This window comes from Chelonia mydas, chromosome 2 (assembly GCF_015237465.2).
Source record: "Chelonia mydas isolate rCheMyd1 chromosome 2, rCheMyd1.pri.v2, whole genome shotgun sequence".
In the NCBI taxonomy this organism is placed as follows: domain Eukaryota; kingdom Metazoa; phylum Chordata; order Testudines; family Cheloniidae; genus Chelonia; species Chelonia mydas.
Window position 1 is genome coordinate 222,795,584 of NC_057850.1, and position 19,316 is coordinate 222,814,899.

Sequence of the window (19,316 nt, forward strand, 5' to 3'; positions counted from 1 at the left end):
AAAAAATATTTTACTTCAAATGATTTTTTCCTCAATTTTTCAGAGTTATCAGTGAACTGAAAAATCTATTATTTACCTACCTGTAATGAAAGTGCATATTCTCCTGTGAATAGCAATGTGAGGTATGTATTTTTACCCATTTGTTTTGTTTGTCTTTGAAGAGATGTGGCATAAGGTGAGTGGGGTACATACATTTTGCTAAAAGGTTTTAAAGGTAGAGTAGGGTGAATAATGGATTTTTTTATCATTGGCAATTCTGAAAATTTGGAAGGAAAAAATTAGTTTGGAATCAGACTGATTTTTTTTTTAATGATCAGAGAATTCAAAAGTTGAAGCAAAATTATTTTGGATTGCATGAAACATTTCATTTCAGAAAAATGTTTCATTTCAATTTGAATCACTTTTAACTATTTTTGAATTTCTAAAATTAAAGAGATATTTTTTGAAATGAAGTATTTCAAATCAAAATAAAACATTTTGCTTTGAGAATGTCAAAAATAAATATTTGGGTTTTTTTGTTTGGTTGGGGTTTTTTTTTACCTTAAACAAGCAATTCAGTGAAATTTGACACACATTCTCAAAAACGCTAAATCTGCATTTTTTTCACCAAAAAAAAGTTTTGGAAAAAGAATTTCACCCAGCCCTGCTTAAAGTGTTTGTTAAATGTATGAGTAACTTTTTTTTTCTTGGTAGGTGGGTACAGTGTGTGAGAACAGGAAGTATGATTTTTGAAGAGTTAAAGTAAAGTTTTGTATGCGTTATTTTATTCTAAATATACTGGCAATGTGTTTTGGACAAAGTCTAGAACCATGCTATTGTAACAGATAAGCCCCCCCAGTTATTTCTCCAGCTGTTGTTGTTAAGAGGAGCAACCAAGGTTTTTGATAAAGCAGCAAGAATTCACTTCTTTGTGCTACATCTTAAGATTCTTGAGCATAACTTCCTCATTCCAAAATCAACATGAAACTTTATCCTATAGAAGGATTGTTAACACACTGTCAAGGTTCCTTCCCCACTCTGAACTCTAGGGTACAGATGTGGGGACCTGCATGAAAAACCCCCTAATCTTATTTTTACCAGCTTAGGTTAAAACTTCCCCAAGGTACAAACTATTTTACCTTTTGTCCCTGGACTTTATTGCTGTCACCACCAAGCATCTAACAAATATAACAGGGAAAGAGCCCGCTTGGAAACGTCTTTCTCCCCAAAATCCCCCCAAGCCCTACACCCCCTTTCCTGGGGAAGGCTTGATGAAAATCCTCACCAATTTGCATAGGTGAACACAGACCCAAACCCTTGGATCTTAAGAACAAGGAAAAAGCAATCAGGTTCTTAAAAGAAGAATTTTAATTGAAGAAAAAAATAAAAGAATCACCTCTGTAAAATCAGGATGGTAAATACCTTACAGGGTAATCAGATTCAAAACATAGAGAATCCGTCTAGGCTAAACCTTAAGTTACAAAAAGACACAAAAACAGGAATATACATTCCATTCAGCACAACTTATTTTATCAGCCATTTAACCAAAACAGAATCTAATGCATATCTAACTAGATTGCTTACTGACTTTTTACAGGAGTTCAGACCTGCATTCCTGCTCTGGTCCTGGCAAAAGCAACACACAGACAGAGCGAACCCTTTGTCTCCCCCCCCCCCAGCTTTGAAAGTATCTTGTCTCCTCATTGGTCATTTTGGTCAGGTGCCAGCGAGGTTATCTTTAGCTTCTTAACCCTTTACAGGTGAAAGGATTTGTCCTCTGGCCAGGAGGGAATTAAAGGTGATTAGCTTTCCCTTTATATTTATGACACACACAAACTGTTTTTATGTTTTAGAGCCAACAGATGAGCTTTGGATTGGATTGAATGATTTTAAGGTTCAAATGTTTTTTGAATGGAGTGATGGGAGTCCTGTGACATACACCAAATGGCAACGTGGAGAACCAACCAGAGCAAACAACAGGCAAGAAGACTGTGTAGCTGTGAAGGGCCAGGTAACGTAATCCGATCAATGTTAACACAGTTAACATTGAAGGTAGCTTCCCAATATACATCTGGTTTTGACCCCCAATTTCACCACCTAGCCAGGGCTAGACTAAAGAGTAGGTTCTACAGGCCCCTGGTGAGGCCTAGAGTCACAGGATGAGATCAGAAGAGATGAAGAATCCACCACATAGTACCTAAGTTGTTTCAGTGGTTGGTTACAACTAACCATTCAATGGTTAGTAAGATGCTAAGAATTTGCATCTTATTTCTAGTAAAAATATATTCTAGCATCAGCTTCAGCCATTGTTATGCTTTTGCCTGCTAAATTAGAGAGCTCTCTACTAAATTAGAGAGCTCTCTACTACCAGAAATTTGTTACCTCTTAACTTTTTCTTGGATAAACTAAATACACTAAGGTTTGCTTTATTTTTGGTGAGGAGTGGTGCCTTTCATTAGTTTGTGGTGAATTATGTAATTATTAGCTGTGGTTTATCATTCATAAGCATATACTATTTAGATATATTTAATATTGGTGAAGGAAGTGGCTGCCTACTTGTTAAGTGGTACTTCATGCAGACAGCACATTTCACCAGTGCTTTGAGATCTGCAGTGGTTGCCAAAGAGCCTATAGGTGGAATTTAAGGTGCTGATATGGTTGATAAAGACCTATTTGATTTGAGCCCTGCCCACTTGAAAGATTCTCTCTCTTTTCATGTTAAATCATGATGCTTGTGACTTTTGGAGATATTCAAGCTAGTACACATTGTCTGTGATGACTCCTTGACTGACTTCCTTCACTGCCCCTTTGGACTGACAAACCAGATTTGTCGTATTACAGAGTGTTCTCCAAGGCTTGCTTATTTACTGGGGGCTAGGTGGCAAGTGGGACAGGCATTTGGTAGACACAAGTCAAAGGACTTTGTATGAATTAAAATTGAATTAGTTTAACATCTTTGCTGGTGGCTAAAATATTGTTAATATTTTGTAACAACATTGTCAAAGGCAATTTACTGTGCAAGTTATATTATGGATGTAATTTTAAAATTGTACACATCCTTAGACTCAAACTAGTGCAAATATTGAATTAGATTATTATTACCATAGTGCCTAGGAGTCTAGTGGTGGACAAGGTGCTATACAGACACTGAACAAAGGGTGTTCCTGTCCCAAGGAACTTCAAGCTAAATATAAGAGAGAACAGAATGATACAAACAGACCAATGGGGGAGTATAAGGAAGGAAACAATGGCACAATATTAGCTAGTATGAGGGGAAGTGATCTCAGCACATACCCAAAGCTAGGGTGACCAGATAGCAACTGTGAAAAAACAGGACGGGGGTGGGGAATAATAGGCACCTATATAAGAAAAAGTCCCAAAAACGGGCTGTCCCTTTAAAAACGGGACATCTGTTCACCCTACCCAAAGCTAACTGACTAATTGTTGTTTCAATACAGAAAGAGCTAAACATTGACTTTTAGTTTAAAATGACATTTATTTCAGATTAAGTAGATGAACAACAAGAAAGAACAAAGAGGAAACCACCATGAGCACACAATGCTTGTGTCTGCTTTGTAGCGGACTTCAGTAAAGTAGATTCGCTGACAAAGGTGGTCTGGACACAATCTTCATAGTATCTTTGCCTGCTCCCACAACGACACTGTCACCGCTATACGGTCTGTGAAAGTAATGTGATTTATATTTCTAAACCAATTAATAGAAGAGTGTAAGAAAGAAAGAAACAGGATTTTCTCTTTCAAAGAACAGGACAGATAAAGGAAATGACCAGCTTTCTAAAGACTCTGAATCTCTCTTCACTGACATTTCTTTCTTCCTTATGCCATATTCAGGATGGCTCCTGGGCAGATCATCTTTGTGAAAAGAAAGTTGGTTACATCTGTAAAAGGAAACCATTGTCACAAGTGTCTCAGGAAATGGAAAGCACAGATGCAGGCTGCCAGAAAGTAAGTGGGCAGTAAGAGTACAATTAATGTTCAAAATCAATGGGAGGTTTGCTTGCAAACAACTCAAAATGAATTATATAGATATCCAGGAAATTAAATTGTACTACTAGGTTTCACTCTCTTTCAGTTACTCTGTCCTTTATTATGCCATCTACAGTAACCACTTTTGAAGGAGCCTAGTATTTTTGCTGTAAAGCGTTGGTAAATTATGCATATTGATTATTTCTAATCTGAAAAAAATACTACTTCTGTTAAGACAAATCTGGTCTGAATTCATTTTGTATTTATATGTATGCTCCGATACTGATAACTGGGGCCAAAAATGCCACTAAACAAAATTTTCAGAGAATTCCACAGATAATTTTTATATGTATATAATACATATGTGCCCAGGCGAATATAGTCACAAAATCATTCACAAACAGCTCAATAGTGTTAATAAAATGCATTCCATGCTCTTCTTACTACATTCTGTTGCCCACCAAGTCAATGTCATTAGGTCTCAATTGAGCATGTCCTCAGAAGGAATCGCATTCCAGGGCTTCACTATAATCAGCAGGTGAGGAAAAGAAGATTGTGGAGGCTAATTAAATTAAAATACTAATTAGATACTTTGCTAAAGCTGGACACACTTTGGAGAGAGCAGCACATTAGCCAGGACTTGTTTTTACCCGAACGTGTTCTTTCTCGCTGCTCTGTAGTAGGTAGCACATCCTGTGATGCAGGGAAAGATGGCTAATGAAGCAGGCAGAGCAGAGGAGGCAGGTTAGAGGGCAAGGAGAGCCGCAAGCATGGAAGGTGGGGTGGGCTCTAGTGCAGGTATGACTTTCTTCTGAATAAATCAACTAACAGCAGAGCTGGCATCTATGCCCTTTCAGGTCTGGTACAACTCTGGAGGTCGTGAGAATTTTGCAGTAGACCAAGCACAAATTGAGACTACTCCATTTTCGGCACATTGTAATAGGGAAAATAGTACTGATGTCATTTTACTCATGGTTAGGCAGAGTCAGTCAAACATCCCTGTAATTTTGCATGTAGTGTTCCTTCAATTAAATATACAAAACCACTATTCCTCGTGGAAATGCTGAGAGCAAGTTCTAAATAAGAACGTTCTGCCTCTGATGACATTCTTTTCCTCATTATGTCTTAAATGTCCAAATGTCCAAAATGTCTTTGGCTTTAATGATGAATTCTTAATTAATATATTATTAATACACTTAAAATGGGTAGAGTTCATTCAATGTGAAGTATATCACAATTCATCAAGAACTCATGCAGATGCCTGATGGTCATGTTACAGGGCTGGAAAAGATATGGCACATACTGTTATTCTATTGGACAGATACCCATAACGTTTTCAGAAGCAAATGGAATCTGTGCAAGGAATAAGGGTTACCTAGCTTCAATTGAAAATAGGTATGGTAATGACTTTTTCTTTTACTTTTACCTTTGTGCTAATGATGGAAATAACGTAGAGCTTCCTAAGTTCTAAAACAGCCTAGAACTTGCTTATCAAATCTAATGTTGTGTCAAATAAAAATTGTTTTTTGTCATTTTGTCATTGTCATTTTGATATGGATGGATTTTTTTAGGTGATTTAATGCTCTTTACTCTATATGGGAATAACATTCTGCATACCATTTTCAGGACTTCTCATGGTCAATGTGGTGAAGGTTCATGTTTAAATTCTGTAGGGATTTCCTTTTTGCTAAAAGTGCTCATGGGACTTAGCATATCACGTGTGCTGCTGGTGTATGTATGCGTATATCACGTATATACTGAGGACCTGATTTTTGGTGACACTAAAGCCACTTCACACAGCCAGAGCAGAGCTCTTGTATTTACACTCACATTAAGGTCCTTTATATGACTAGAGTAGTAAACGGGCCTGAATGTAAATGGGAAATCATGTCCTGAATGCCTTTGCACTAAAATCTCCATCTTTTACCTCATAAAATGTATTATTAAGGTAACTAGAAGTTTCATTTCTTTTGAGCTACTCAGGGCAGGGACTGTCTGTCTTCTGTGTTTGGAAGGCACCTAGAACATTGTTCTACTTTGTAAAAATTACAATACTATTAAAAAGTAAGGACACTGCTGTAAATATAAAATATTTATTATTATTATTTATATATTATTGTCAACTAATTTGTACTACCTTTATGTCTCATTAAGGAAGAAACCCAGGCTGTGTTGCTATGAGAACCGGAACTGCAGCTGGATTATGGGACGTTCTTAATTGTGAGATGGTGGAAAAATTTCTCTGTAAACAATGGGCTGAGGGAGCAACACCACCTCCTGTTCCTCCAACAACTCCTTCTCTCACATGCCCCCAAGGTTGGGAATCAACCGCTTATAGTAGCTCATGCTTCAAAGTAAGTTCTAAACTAGTCAATGGTGGGTAAGAGGCTTCACTCTTGATTTTAAGGGAAGGAGGGCACTCAGTTGTCTCTGTCTTATCTGAGACTAGACTAGACCAAGCAAAGCAAGCTCGCCACAGATAACTGAACTCGGTCCTGAAGGTCCAGCTCAATTCCACACCCACCCAGGAGTGGAAGATCACCTGTCCAGTAATATACTCTGACTTGGGGATGGGCAAGGAAGGCACTCCTTCTATGCGAGGTGTTGGGACTGGTGTGAGTGAATATTGCTGTGAATGTGAATAACGGAGAGTGGAAAAGAAAGGAGGGAGAAACTGACGAGGAAGGTGATTGAAGGGGAGGAAAGTGGTTAAAGAACACAACCCAGAACAAGAGAAGAAAGGAAAGAAGGGGAATGGAGTAAAAGGAAGAAAAAGACAGGAAGATTGTACATTAGAGGAAAATAAATTTGAGTAGAAAATTGGAAGGGGAGACCGGGGGGAACAAAGGAGGAACAAAATACATGAAGACATTCGGTCTATGAAAAGAAAGAATGAGTTAAGGCAACTACAGAAAAAGAGAACAACAAACAGAGAAGATCTAGTATTTCTAAAAAAATTACTTAATAAAAAGGGAAATGCCAAAATGCTGGATTAAGTAATACAAACAACAAAGCTTGGCATCAGTGGGATTATTTACGTGAATCATGCTAACCGTTGTGAGTAAGGGGTTCCATATTTGCACTCAGGATGGGATGGGATATAAGGATAGATGGTATGGGAACATACATATTAAGTTCAGCCAAGGCAGGAGAGAGTCTCAGGCTTGGCCCATGATAAGAACAGGACATTGCCCATATTCTTTAGGATAACATCTATCAGGGATGCTGGTGGATTAATTTCAATTAATGTTTGGGAGGAGCTTTGAATGCCTCATATTAAAAGTGATAGATTGCAGATGTCCAAAGAAATATAAAAGAAGTATTTTTTAGCAGACATTTGAAATGTCCTAAGTAAGAAGTGCAGGATTGGGTGCAAAGTGTGTCCAACATGCTTTGGGATTTTACAGAACAAAGAGTATGTATGTAAATGTAAGATGTTAATAGTTTTTGTTTTAGGAGACCCTGTCTTGTTTTAGTTTTGTAATTTTTTTTTTAAACAAACCCAACCAAAGATAATTTTGATTCTGGTTCCATTATCCTCTTATTGGTCAGGTCAGCCCTGTGCTCACTCACTGCTCAAACCTCTTCTTGTGAGGCCTAAGCCACCCTAGTCAGCATACCCAGATGCTCCTCACTCCACCTTGTTTCTCTTCTCCAACAATTCTTCTTCCCATTCATGTCACAGGGTATCCTTAGCACTTCTACAGCTCCTATGAGTTGTAAACTGTAAACTTCCCCTCTCTACTGCTCTAGCAGCTACAGATCCTCCCCAATATTCCTCACTTCTGTGAGTGACTGATAGATCTCCATGCAAAGTGAAATAGTTAAATTTACAAATAGAGCACTCTGTAACCCGTTACCTGTACATGACATACTCTTTGACTTGTCTAGCTGTACAAAATCCCATTTTTAAGGAAAAGAGATATTTGTTGATTTTATAATATAATGTAGTATAGAGTATTGTATTGTAAACTATATTCTCTTTAGTGTTTTTATAAGAGAACACAACAACAAAAGAAAACATGGTTTGAAGCTCGAGATTTTTGAAGAGCAATAGGAGGAGATCTGGCTACCATCCAGAGTAAGGAGGAAAATCGTATAATAAAAATTGCAATAAAGTAAGTATCTATTCTATTCTATTATAATTAATATGTCGAATAATAATAATTAGAAATGCTCTTTTATCCTTAGTGAAATAGTTAGAGTCTGTAAAAGCAGAAAAATCCTCTGTGTTGATCAACGCTCTCTCAAATTATTAATTTTCTTAGTGGTCACATTTAAAAACAATAGCTTGGGTATTTACAGGAGTTTCGTAAATCAGTGTCATGATATACAGAATATAGTTTGGGAGCATATAAATTGGTCCAGAGTTCATTTGTGCAAAAATATTTACAAAAATAGGGCCAACTTTTGTGACTCATCTTTAACTAATCACTGATTGAACCATTTTTTTTTTAAAAGCAGCTCTGAATTGACAGACATTTTTCTTTCTTAGAAGAAGACACAATACAAAGAAACAAAGGTTAGGATCAACAATAATAGTTTTAGTTTTAATTCATCAGTCTCTTCTATGGAATCAGTATGTGGTAATTCCTCCTCTGGGGCATCTCCTGTACATATGTCACTGTTCCTTGGTTAACAACATCTTTGACCTCTTTGTTGCTCCTGGAGAGCACTCCTATTTAGGTCTCAGGCCTCTAACCATCACATTTATCAAGGTGGAATCTCATGATCCTCTCACTCAAGACCAGGACCTTAGGCTGCAGTTTTCTGTAATGAACTGTGACCAACTCAGCAGGTCTGAGCGCAGTTCATGGTTTCTGTGGGGAGGGATAGCTCAGTGGTTTGAGCATTGGCCTGTTAAACTCAGGGTTGTGAGTTCAATCCTTGAGGGAGCCATTTAGGGATCTGGGGCAAAAATTGGGGATTGGTCCTGCTTTGAGCAGGGGGTTGGACTAGATGACCTCCTGAGGTCCCTTCCAACCCTGATATTCTATGATTCAGCCCTGCAGTTCTGTTCTCTCAGGGGCAATGGAAGAGTTTTCTAGTGACTATCCAGCTTTCAATAAAGCAAAATATTATTTATTCAGAACAAGCGTATTACATATAATACACATCTTAAAAATAATAAACTGTTTCTACGCATGCCTTGCTCTGGTAGGTTTGAATTACTTCAGGTCCTTTCCCTGTGGCCTGTCTGTTTTGGTTACAGTCTCCAGTCTGTCCATTTTTGGATAGAGTGTGAGTCACTGTCTCCTCAGGTCAAGGCTGATATTTTACACGATCTCAAGTCCTTTGTTATCTTACACTTCTTGAACCAGATCAAACCAGTTTATGCTATTCCCAGAGGGACTAGCAAATACTTGTTACCTGCGTTTTATCCCCATTGTCTTAAATTCCTTCAATAAACATCCTTAATCTTACCCATTGAGCCAGGAATAAAGTCACTAGTCTGCCCATAAAGATATTGGTAACATTTATGAAGTTAATTCAATTGTCTTTGAATACTCCATGATTCCAGGGCATTGCATTGGTCATGTCATATATAACAGTGAGTTTGATCTGATGATACTGGCAGCTGCAAATAATTTGAATTTTCAATTGAAAACTGCAAAATGTCAATTGATCTCTCTGATGGATAATGAAGTATTTCTATAGAGAGCTTGTTGAAGTACTGCAGGGTCCTGATCAAAAGCTCACTGAAGTCAGTGGGATTCATTCTGTAACTCAATTGGGCGTAGAATCAGGACCCAAGTTCTAAAACATTATAGTTTTTGATTACATAAACTATACTTATACCTATTTATATACTGTTCTCTTCATGTAATATATACTAGTAAAGGTGGATCCTTACATAGTACTTATTGGACTGGTATATTTTCCTTGAATCCTGACGAAGGATTTGCCTGGAGTGATGGCTCTCCGGTGAGTAATTTAATTTTTAACCATGTGTCTGAGTTCAGGATGTATTTTCTCTATTCTTATCTTAGCCTATTCCTATTCTTATCTCTGTCCTCTCCTCCTCCTCCTCACATAAGCCCTAATCCTGCCAACACTTACACTTCACTTTACTACTCTGAGTATCCCATTGAAATCAATGGGATACTCGTGGTAGTAAAGTTAAGCATGCATGTAAGTGTTTTCAGGATTGGGGCCACAGGCCACCCAACTCAGCTCCCAGCCTTTCCTGAAGAAATGCTTCTGTTACTAATCACTACTCCAACTACAGACTTCAGTTAGAGTCAGTTGCCTTGTTCATGTCAAAGCATATAGAGCATATTATCCTTTCTAAGGGAAACCAAAGTCATTGCTTTTGAAAGCCAAAGCATGTACTAGAGGTTTCCAGTCTCACTAGCATTAGCCTTGAATCCTGGGAATAGTAGATGTCTAATACTTATATGCTTGCTTGTTATTGTGACCAACATCATGTTATCTGACATTTATTACAAAATTTGCAGTCATCCCCCTCTCCCACCACTGCCACCACTACCTTCCTAGGATATTACAGATATTACTCCTGGTTACAGACCCAAACCAAGAAAATAATAAGTGGACCATGTCCTAAAAGACAGGCTTTGTTTGACTGCAAAAGGGGCTCAAATTCCAGAGCTGTGAGCCCTTCACTAACAGCACCCTTCTACTAACCTCCAGGAGGTCAGTCGTAGAGAAAGGCAGCAAGAGAATTGCAGTGAAATGCAGGTGTTACAGTGGGGCAGACTTGAGGAGTGGGGTCTCTGAGATAGCCATGTCCCAAAGGATTCAGGGCTTTATAAAGAATTACATACAAGAAAAGATGTTAAAATAAAATTATTTAGGTTGCAAGATCAAGCATTTGAAAGTAAGGAAATGCCAGATTCACAGTTGCCCATACAACCGTAAGTCTTCCCCTTTGTGCCCCTTTCCATCCTATGTCCTGAATGAGAGAGGGTTCCTGTGGAAAACATGAATATTTAGTCATTCCTCATTTTCCAGTGTTTGACTTTAACTTAAATGCTTGTAACCCTTTTAAGATTCTTAGAGTGTGTTTAATTTCCAAAGGAAAAAACAATTCTATTATGTGCAACTCTAACAACCTCGCCCCATTATTCAGCAGCTGATTATACATCATCAGCAGGGATTGAACCCTGACCCTTCAGCACTGCACCACAATGCTCATTCCCAGCAAAGGAAGGTGTGAGTCAGGGTGAATGCTTCTGAGATTGTTAACTTCAAGTGGCAATTTCCTGAGCAGGGACCTAGTCCTTGCCTGTTTTGGAGATGCAGGTAACTTGTTCTCACAAAGGGAGATTTTAACAATTCCCATCACTTATGGATCTAGGGAGACACCCTGCTGCTGCCCTTGGAGGCAAAACACAGAAAGTGCAGATCAAGGGGAGGGGAGGTAAACATGGCTTTAAGCCATCTCTGTGCCCCCAGATGCCAGCTGTGGGGTTGCTCTAATTTACAGCAGCCTTACCTACTGGCTACTGGCTGATCTGCAGCTTGTAGAATCCCAGTATATCAATCAGTGCTGTGAAGAGTTCTCTCCCATCCCCAGATTGCTCCTTGTGCTGGGGCTTGCAAGGGGGGCAGCATCAGGCAGCCTCTACAGCAATGTACAAGGGCAGAAGCAGGGGGAGACTCTGTACCAGTGTCTGTTTAATAGCCATAAGGGAGACAGCTCTATCATGCAGGTGGTCAAGTGAAGTTTATCCAGTACATACAGAAACACCAGCAGTGAGGCTGGATGAAACTTGCAGCCAGAGAAGCACGTGCACTTGTCTGTTCCTACCCTGACATTGTGTCCTCAGACTGCAGACAGGGTGGAAAGCTCGTCGCAGCAAGAAATGCTTGATCTTGTAGTCTCAATCCACCAGTGGCTCACTATGCTATGCCTGAAACTACGCTCATCCTCACACGTGTTGAGCACATTGTTTCAACTACACTCCCGCTTTCCCAGTCCCATTGAATAAGAGACTAAATCTGTAAAACAAGCCCAGGTCACTCTTGTATGACAATGCAGAAAACAAACACTGTCCCTTTTTAAGGCAAAAATAGTAACTAAGCTGTTTTCTACAATAGGTAAAATACACAGACTGGGGAGAAAGATCAACAAATCGGGAAGGAGACAAAGATTGCGGCTTGGTCAATGGATACACTTTTTCCTCGCATTGGAAGCATGCATCTTGCGAAATGCTGCATGACTGGATTTGTCAGATAAAAAAAGGTAGGATTGCTTCCCCCTATAAATAAGAAAACTAAAACAATTTTTTTTTTCTAAAAGGTCCCTTTGGTGAGCTAATTACAAATTAAAGAGGTGAGATTTTGAAAACTATACTGTACTTAAGGTTACATGCAAAAAGAGAGCTAGGTAGCACAACGTATATAAGGCCAGATATTCAGAGTTAGGAATATGCAGTTGAACATGCGTATGTACACATGCCTAAATAAGGCATATAAATAACTGGTGAATTTTATATGTCCTATAGAAAGCAAATTCAATATGTGGTTCTTTATAGGTTCATACCGTAAAAGTTAACACTTAATAATTATGGTGTGTTCTCTGAAACATTTGTTTTTATACTTGTATAAGTCTCCCTAACAAAGAAAGGATTTCAGAAATAACCATAGATTGAATATCCTCTTACCTCTGTATATATATATATTTGTACTGAGTGGCACTGGAAGCAGCTGAAAACAATTGTGGATTACATCAGAGTTCGGACTAATCTGTATAGATGAGATAATATCTCTAAAAAGAAAAGGAGTACTTGTGGCACCTTAGAGACTAACCAATTTATTTGAGCATAAGCTTTCGTGAGCTACAGCTCACTTCATCGGATGCATAACCTTATGTGCTTTTCTAATTGAAATCAAGCTTGTTTTCATTTGTTTGGTAACACAACTGTGTCTAGTATCAGTGATGAAAATATCTGGAAATACTTTGTAGTAGTTTAAAATTTTTAATTAATTTTTCTGGCACAATATATAAATAATTATGACTTGTATACTCATAGACCAGGGATGGGCAAACTGTGGCTCGGGGGCCACATCGACCCTTCAGATGTTTTAATCTGGCCCTCAGGCTCCGTGCAGCTCCCGGAAGCAGCGGTATGTCTGCCCTCCAGCTCCTACACATAGGGGCAGCTAGGGGGTTTCGTATGCTGCCCCCACCCCAAGCGCCAGCTCTGCAGCTCCCATTGGCCAAGAACCGCAGCCAGTGGGAGCTGCAGGGGCGGCACCTGAGGATGGGGCAGCATGCAGAGCTACCTGGCCGTGCCTCTACATAGGAGCCGGAGAGGAGACATGCCGCTGCTTCTGGGAGCTGCTTGAGGTAAGTGCCACTTGGAGCCTGCACTCCGGCCCATTCCTGCAGCCTAACCCCCTGCCCTAGCCCTGATCCCCCTCCTGCTCTCTGAGCCCCTCGGTCCTAGTCCAGAGCAACTTCCTGCACCCCAAAACCCTCATCCCCAGCCTCACCCCAGAGCCTGCATCCCCAGCTGGAGCCCTCACCGCCCCTCCCGCACTCCAACCCCCTGTCCCAGTCCAGAGCCCCCTCCCACATGCTGAACTCCTCATTTCTGGCCCCACCCCAGAACCCTCACCCTCTCCCGCATCCCAACCCCCAATTTTGTGAGCATGTGGCCCTCAGGCCAAATAGTTTGCCTACCCCTGTCATAGACATTACCTGAAAAATCCACACTTACACATTTTTGAAATGTAACATTTGAGTAATGTTTTACAAAAGGGCATGAGGGGAGGAAAATAAATTGGCTTCCTTTTACATTTAAAATAAATTTAAATGTAAAAGGCCAAATTCTCCTCTCAGTTGTATAAGGACAACCCCTTTTGGTTGTAGGGTATTACACTAATGTAACCAAAGTTGGGGGTTTTTTAAGCTTCACATAGTTAAATTGTTATCAAACCAGAACTTTGCAAAAATGTTAATGCACAAGTTGAAACCTTTCAAAATTAGCCAGATTTCAGTCCACACTCAGGTCAGAGCAGCAGGTTTGTGTTTGATTTTCCGGGCTTAGTAATCTTTTTGCCAATGTTTGATGTGAAGATTTCTTCTCTATCTGCATCATGTTGAATCTTTAGAAGCTGTCTCATTGGGTCATTTTAGATAAGTCTGGCCAGAGAGCTGTTTAGCTGGGGAGCCTAGGAATCTGGACAGTCTGCCAGGTGGATGCTTGGACAGCTTAGGGAACCAGAGAGCCACCTGTTTGCCAGACAGGTAAGGCAGCCCAAGGAGCTGGGAAGCTGGGGAACAAGGAAGCCTCAGAGGTCAAGGAGCCAGGTGGCCAGGAGAATCAAGGAGCCTTTATGTCCACCAAGTGGGCAGCCCTGGGAGCTAACCAGCTGGGGAACAGGGCATTCAGGAACCAGCTAGCTGGGGGTTCTGGGCACACTGGGGAGCCCAGCAAGCAGGCAGTCCAGGATCCAGCAAGCCAAGCAGCCAGACACCCAGGAAAGCTGCCTACCTACTGGGCAGGCAGCCAGGAGCCACACAGCCCAGTAGCCTGCTAGCAGAGGGAGCCCAGCAAGCCAGGCAGCTAGCTGGGTTGGCAGGAAATCCAGTAGCCTTGCCTGGTTTCCATCTAAAGTAACTGTCGGTGGAACAGACACATTCCCACAAGAATCACTATTATTGCTAGGTTTCAGAGTAGCAGCCATGTTAGTCTGTATCCACAAAAAGAAAAGGAGGACTTGTGGCACCTTAGAGACTAACAAATTTATTTGAGCATAAGCTTTCATGAGCTACAGCTCACTTCTGGGCACATGACGGTAACGCTCTAAGTGCCCTTCCATTCTTGAGTAAGAAATCAAGTGCTCCTCAGAAAAGCAATGGCCAAAAGCCATGGCTATCTTGTTCCATCAGAATTGATCAATCAAAATAAATGGCTGATGATACATATATTCACACTTCCTCTCATCTTAACAACATTCAGGCATAACATTTTTTTAATGAAAAACTTATCTAGATTGTGGTGAGTGGGTCGCTCTGGATGTTAGATCCATTTTCTGCTGCAGCTGATAGAATTTAAACTTAACCATTGAATGTGCCTACCATGATATTTTTCTGATTGAAAAACATTAACATTGTGAATGTCTAAAACATCTTAATTAACACTGCATTTCTTTGCATTAAATCACTGTATAAAATAAAATTTCCTTGAAGAATATGCATGACATACATTACACATTCAGATTTTCTCTTGTTCTGCAGGAGTATCATTAAAATCAGAACCAATTAGCAAGTATGGTAAGTTTTTTTTTTTATTTATTTCTTTTGGGGGGATATTAACTCTTAGTAAAACTGCTATTGTAGAATAAATGTTTTGTGCTGTAGTTGTAGTATTTATGGATACATTATTTACTTTCCAGAATATAAAACCACTGAAGATGGATGGTTTATATATGAAGAAAAACAGTATTTTTTCAGCAGAAATGAGGTGCCTATGGAAAAAGCCCGAGAGTTCTGCCAGAAGAATTTTGTAGATCTTGCTGTAATTGAGAGTGAAAGTGAAAGAAAGTTTCTATGGAAAACTGTAAGAGAAAACGTTCATTTCAGAAATAAATAATGTGGCATAGTGGGAAATAGATACTTTTAATATTATGTTTCTGAAACTTTGGAAAACATAAATTGAGACATGTTGTATTGGCAGGAGTGGAGCCGTGAATTTTTTGTTGTTGTTTTTTTGATGAAATTTGCCTGCTGTTGAATTTCTGAAACTTCCTCCAAACTATACCTAGTTACTTGTGAAATTGTTCACATTTGAGAAAAATGTCAACCAGATGTGGTTGCATGTCTATCAAGGGCCCCTTGAGCCAGTCTCACCTAGTGGAAGAAGCATAAGTCTGTGGACGCCTGGAGCTCCTGAGTTCTCTGTATGTGACTACCCTTGGTAGTAATTTGCACTAATCTGACCCTAAACAACACCCCGAGTAAATATCACTGTCCCTGTTTTATAGATGTGGAAATTGAGGCTCAGAAGTTACTACACAATTATGCAGTATTTAGGCACCTAATTAAAAATGGTGCTGAAGGTCTGCAGTTCCTAATGACTTCAGACTTCAGTGTGAGTTGTGGGTACTCAAGACCTCTGAAAAGCAGACCACTTTTACTGAGATACCTAAATTTAGATTTAGGCTCCGATTCAGGAAAATATTTAAGCATGTGATTAAATCCACCTCTATTTAGAATAGTATTTAAGTACATGCTTACCTTTAAATATATGGTTAAATCCCATTAATTTCAATTATTGTCTTCTCTTCGGACTGTACAGTACCCACCTAATCAATTGAAAGAGAATGGCTGCTTGTTTTGCCTAAGCCCTTTTTGTGACATATAAAGGAATTATTAAATTAAAATGGTATCTTCTTATTTTAGGGTATCTCTCCGCATAAGACCAGATCATATTTCATTGGTTTAACAGTGAGTCTTGATAAAAAGTTTAGGTAAGTAAATATGAACATCTAGGCTTTTAACATGTAGCAAAAAAAATGTATTTAGGTCATCAAAAGTTAAGGGTCTATAAATGCTACCATTTTCAAGAGTTGATGGTAACTCAATTATAGCTAGTTGTGGACTAATCTTTGCAGAAGAGTGACTGTAAGTGGCTGAATAAGTGGAAAGTGCTATGGTAATCAGTTCCTTTCTGACTATATCTCCCTTAGGATAGCTATCAACTCTCCAGCTGTGCAGAATCCTGTATAACACTGATAGACCCTGGTCATTGGCAGGCAGGATCAAACCTGGGGCCTCTGAAGCTTAGTGTATGAGCCTCTATTGCAGGAACTAAAAGCTACAGATCTCTTAGCTAAGGCTGTAGCAGACTCATCAATCTCTAGAGCAGTGGTTCTCAAACTTTTTTTTTCACTGACTACTTCAAAATTGCTGTGGGTCTTGGCGGACCACTAAATGATCTTTCCAAATGTTGTTTGTACCGTTAGCTAACTATTGTAAAGCGCTTTGGATAAAAGTGCTATATAAAAAAAACTTAATAATAAACAACGTTTTTTTGTTCTACAAATAAAAGCACACAACTTGTATTTTAATATCAGTAGTCTTACCTTTCTAATGCGATGGATGTGCCCTCTCTCCCGCACATGTGCATCTTCTCCAGGATCCAGGCACCTAATTAGTGGAGCCACGCCTGCATGGCTCCACTAATTAGGTGGGTGGCCTTTCATTCTCTTGTGTGCAGCCACCCAGGTGCGCACCTTAGAGGGAACTATCCGCGGACAATCTGAGTGGAGCTCACAGACCACTAGTGGTCCATGGACCAGAGTTTGAGAACCTCTGCTCTAGATGGTCTAGGGCAGGGGTAGGAAACCCTTTTTCTATCGGTGGCCATTGACCCACAGCCCCGCAGGGCTGCGTGGAGGCTCAGGGCTTCCCCTAGGCTCTGGGGTGGGGCCAGAAATGAGGGGTTCAGGGTGTGGGAGGGGGGTCTGGGCTGGGGCAGGGGTCTGAGGTGCAGGAGGTGGTGAGGATTCTGGCTCTAGGGTGGTGTTGCAGATGAGGAGTTTGGGGTGCAGGAGGGGGCTTCAGGCTGGGGCCAAGAGGTTTGGAGTGTAGAAGCTGGCTCAGGGCTGAGGCAGAGGGTTGATGTGCAGGAGGAGGTTTGGGGTGTGGGCTCTGGGAGAGAGTTTGGGTGCAGGAGGGGGCTCAGGGCTGGGGCAAGGGGTTGGGGTGCAGGGTCTGAGAGGGAGTTAGGCTCTGAGGGGTTCTGATCTGGGGCAGGAGGTTCGAGGTGTGGGCTCTGGGAGGGAGTTAGGGTGAAGGAGGGGGCTCCAACCAGGGCAGGGGGTTTGGGGTGCAGGGTGTGGGAGGGGGTTCCAACTGGGGCAGAGGGTTCAGGGTGTGGGGTCTGGGAGGGAATTAGGGTGTGGGACGGGGTTCCAGCCAGGGCAGGGGGTTCAGGATGCAGGGTCTGGGAGGGAGTTAGGGTGCAGGAAGGGGTTCCGACCTGGGGCAGGGGGTTACGGGTGCGGGCTCTGGCTGGTCAGTGCTTACCTCAGGCGGCTCCCAGTTGGTAACGCAGTGGGACTAAGGCAGGCTCCCTGCCTGCCCTGGCACTGCACTGTTCCCGGAAGTGGCTGGCAAATGGGAGCTGCGGAACCAGTGCTGGGGGCGGGGGCTTCCCTGATCACCCCTGTTTCTAGGAGCCGCAGGGACATGCCAGTTGCTTTTGGGAGCTGCGTGGAGCTGACTGGACTTTTAACTGGGGGAGGGGGGCGCTGAGGCTTGGTGCTTCCGGCCCACAGCACGGAGACTTACCGCAGGCCGGATAAAATTAAGCAGCTGGCCGTAGGTTCCCTACCCCTTGTCTAGGGGCTATTATAGGGGGACAGAGCACTACACCATGCAGGCATGGGTTACACCTGCTCTCCATGATGCTTCATCATATCACTTCTTTGCATCTCACTGTGCTATCAAAGCTGTCATATGTCATCATTATTTTGTCAAAGCTTTTTTTTAGTTCCTGATATTCCATTGACGTTCATGTCTTTCTGGAATCCGGTGCAACCAGAATCTTTGAAGCCCTGAAGGCTTCATGTGCTCTTCTCCTTCTGTAGAGACAAAGAGACTTTTCCCCATGCCCATCCTTTTGTTTGGCACCATTTTACGTAGAAGGAATGATTTTCAGGTGCTAATGACTGATTTATCACTTAAAAATTATTCAAAATAAGATGCTGGTTTTTCCCATTTTAATTGACTGATCTGGGAGTAGTTCACGTCCCACTAAAACAGGGAATGAGGGTTGGAGCACCTTAGGTTGGGGTAGTTTAGGGACTGCAGCAGGAAGGAGTGAGCAGTGAGCTGAGAGAGCCTCTATGCAGGAGCACAGACCGAAGCGTGGTAACCTATTGAGATATTTTTCTTCAGAGAGTAACAGTTACAGATAAGTATCTCATCTCGTTTTTTGCTTAAGTGAAATCAATAGCAATTCATAGCTGAGAGAACAGAATGCTTTTATAAAAATATATCATATCTGGTTAAGTAATTGCCATATTTGATATTCATTATTTGTATTAGAACTGGTAGAACACTATTTCCAAATTTATTTAATGATTTCTATCAATTGATGGAAAATTATTTTTGTTTTGTTTTTATTATTTCCCAATCTGTAATATTTATATTTTATGTAATTTATCGCAGCAAAAGGAATAATCAAAGTAAAGAAATAAAAATTCCTGACCTGATGCTCATGGTTTTAGCCGTGTAACTCCCATTGTTGCTAATGGACATCATGCAGCTAAAATTGTACAGAGAAATTATGAATATACCTTTTTGGCTTCTTGCCAAATGATTTTTGTAATGGATTGATGTGCCTCTTTCTAAAAGTGATTTGATGAACGACT

At 40.7% G+C, this 19,316-nt stretch overlaps 1 pseudogene; it reads left to right on the top strand.

The window, feature by feature from the left end:
* LOC102943704 overlaps window positions 1-19,316 on the top strand; it is a 45,574-nt pseudogene that overhangs the window by 14,872 nt on the left and 11,386 nt on the right.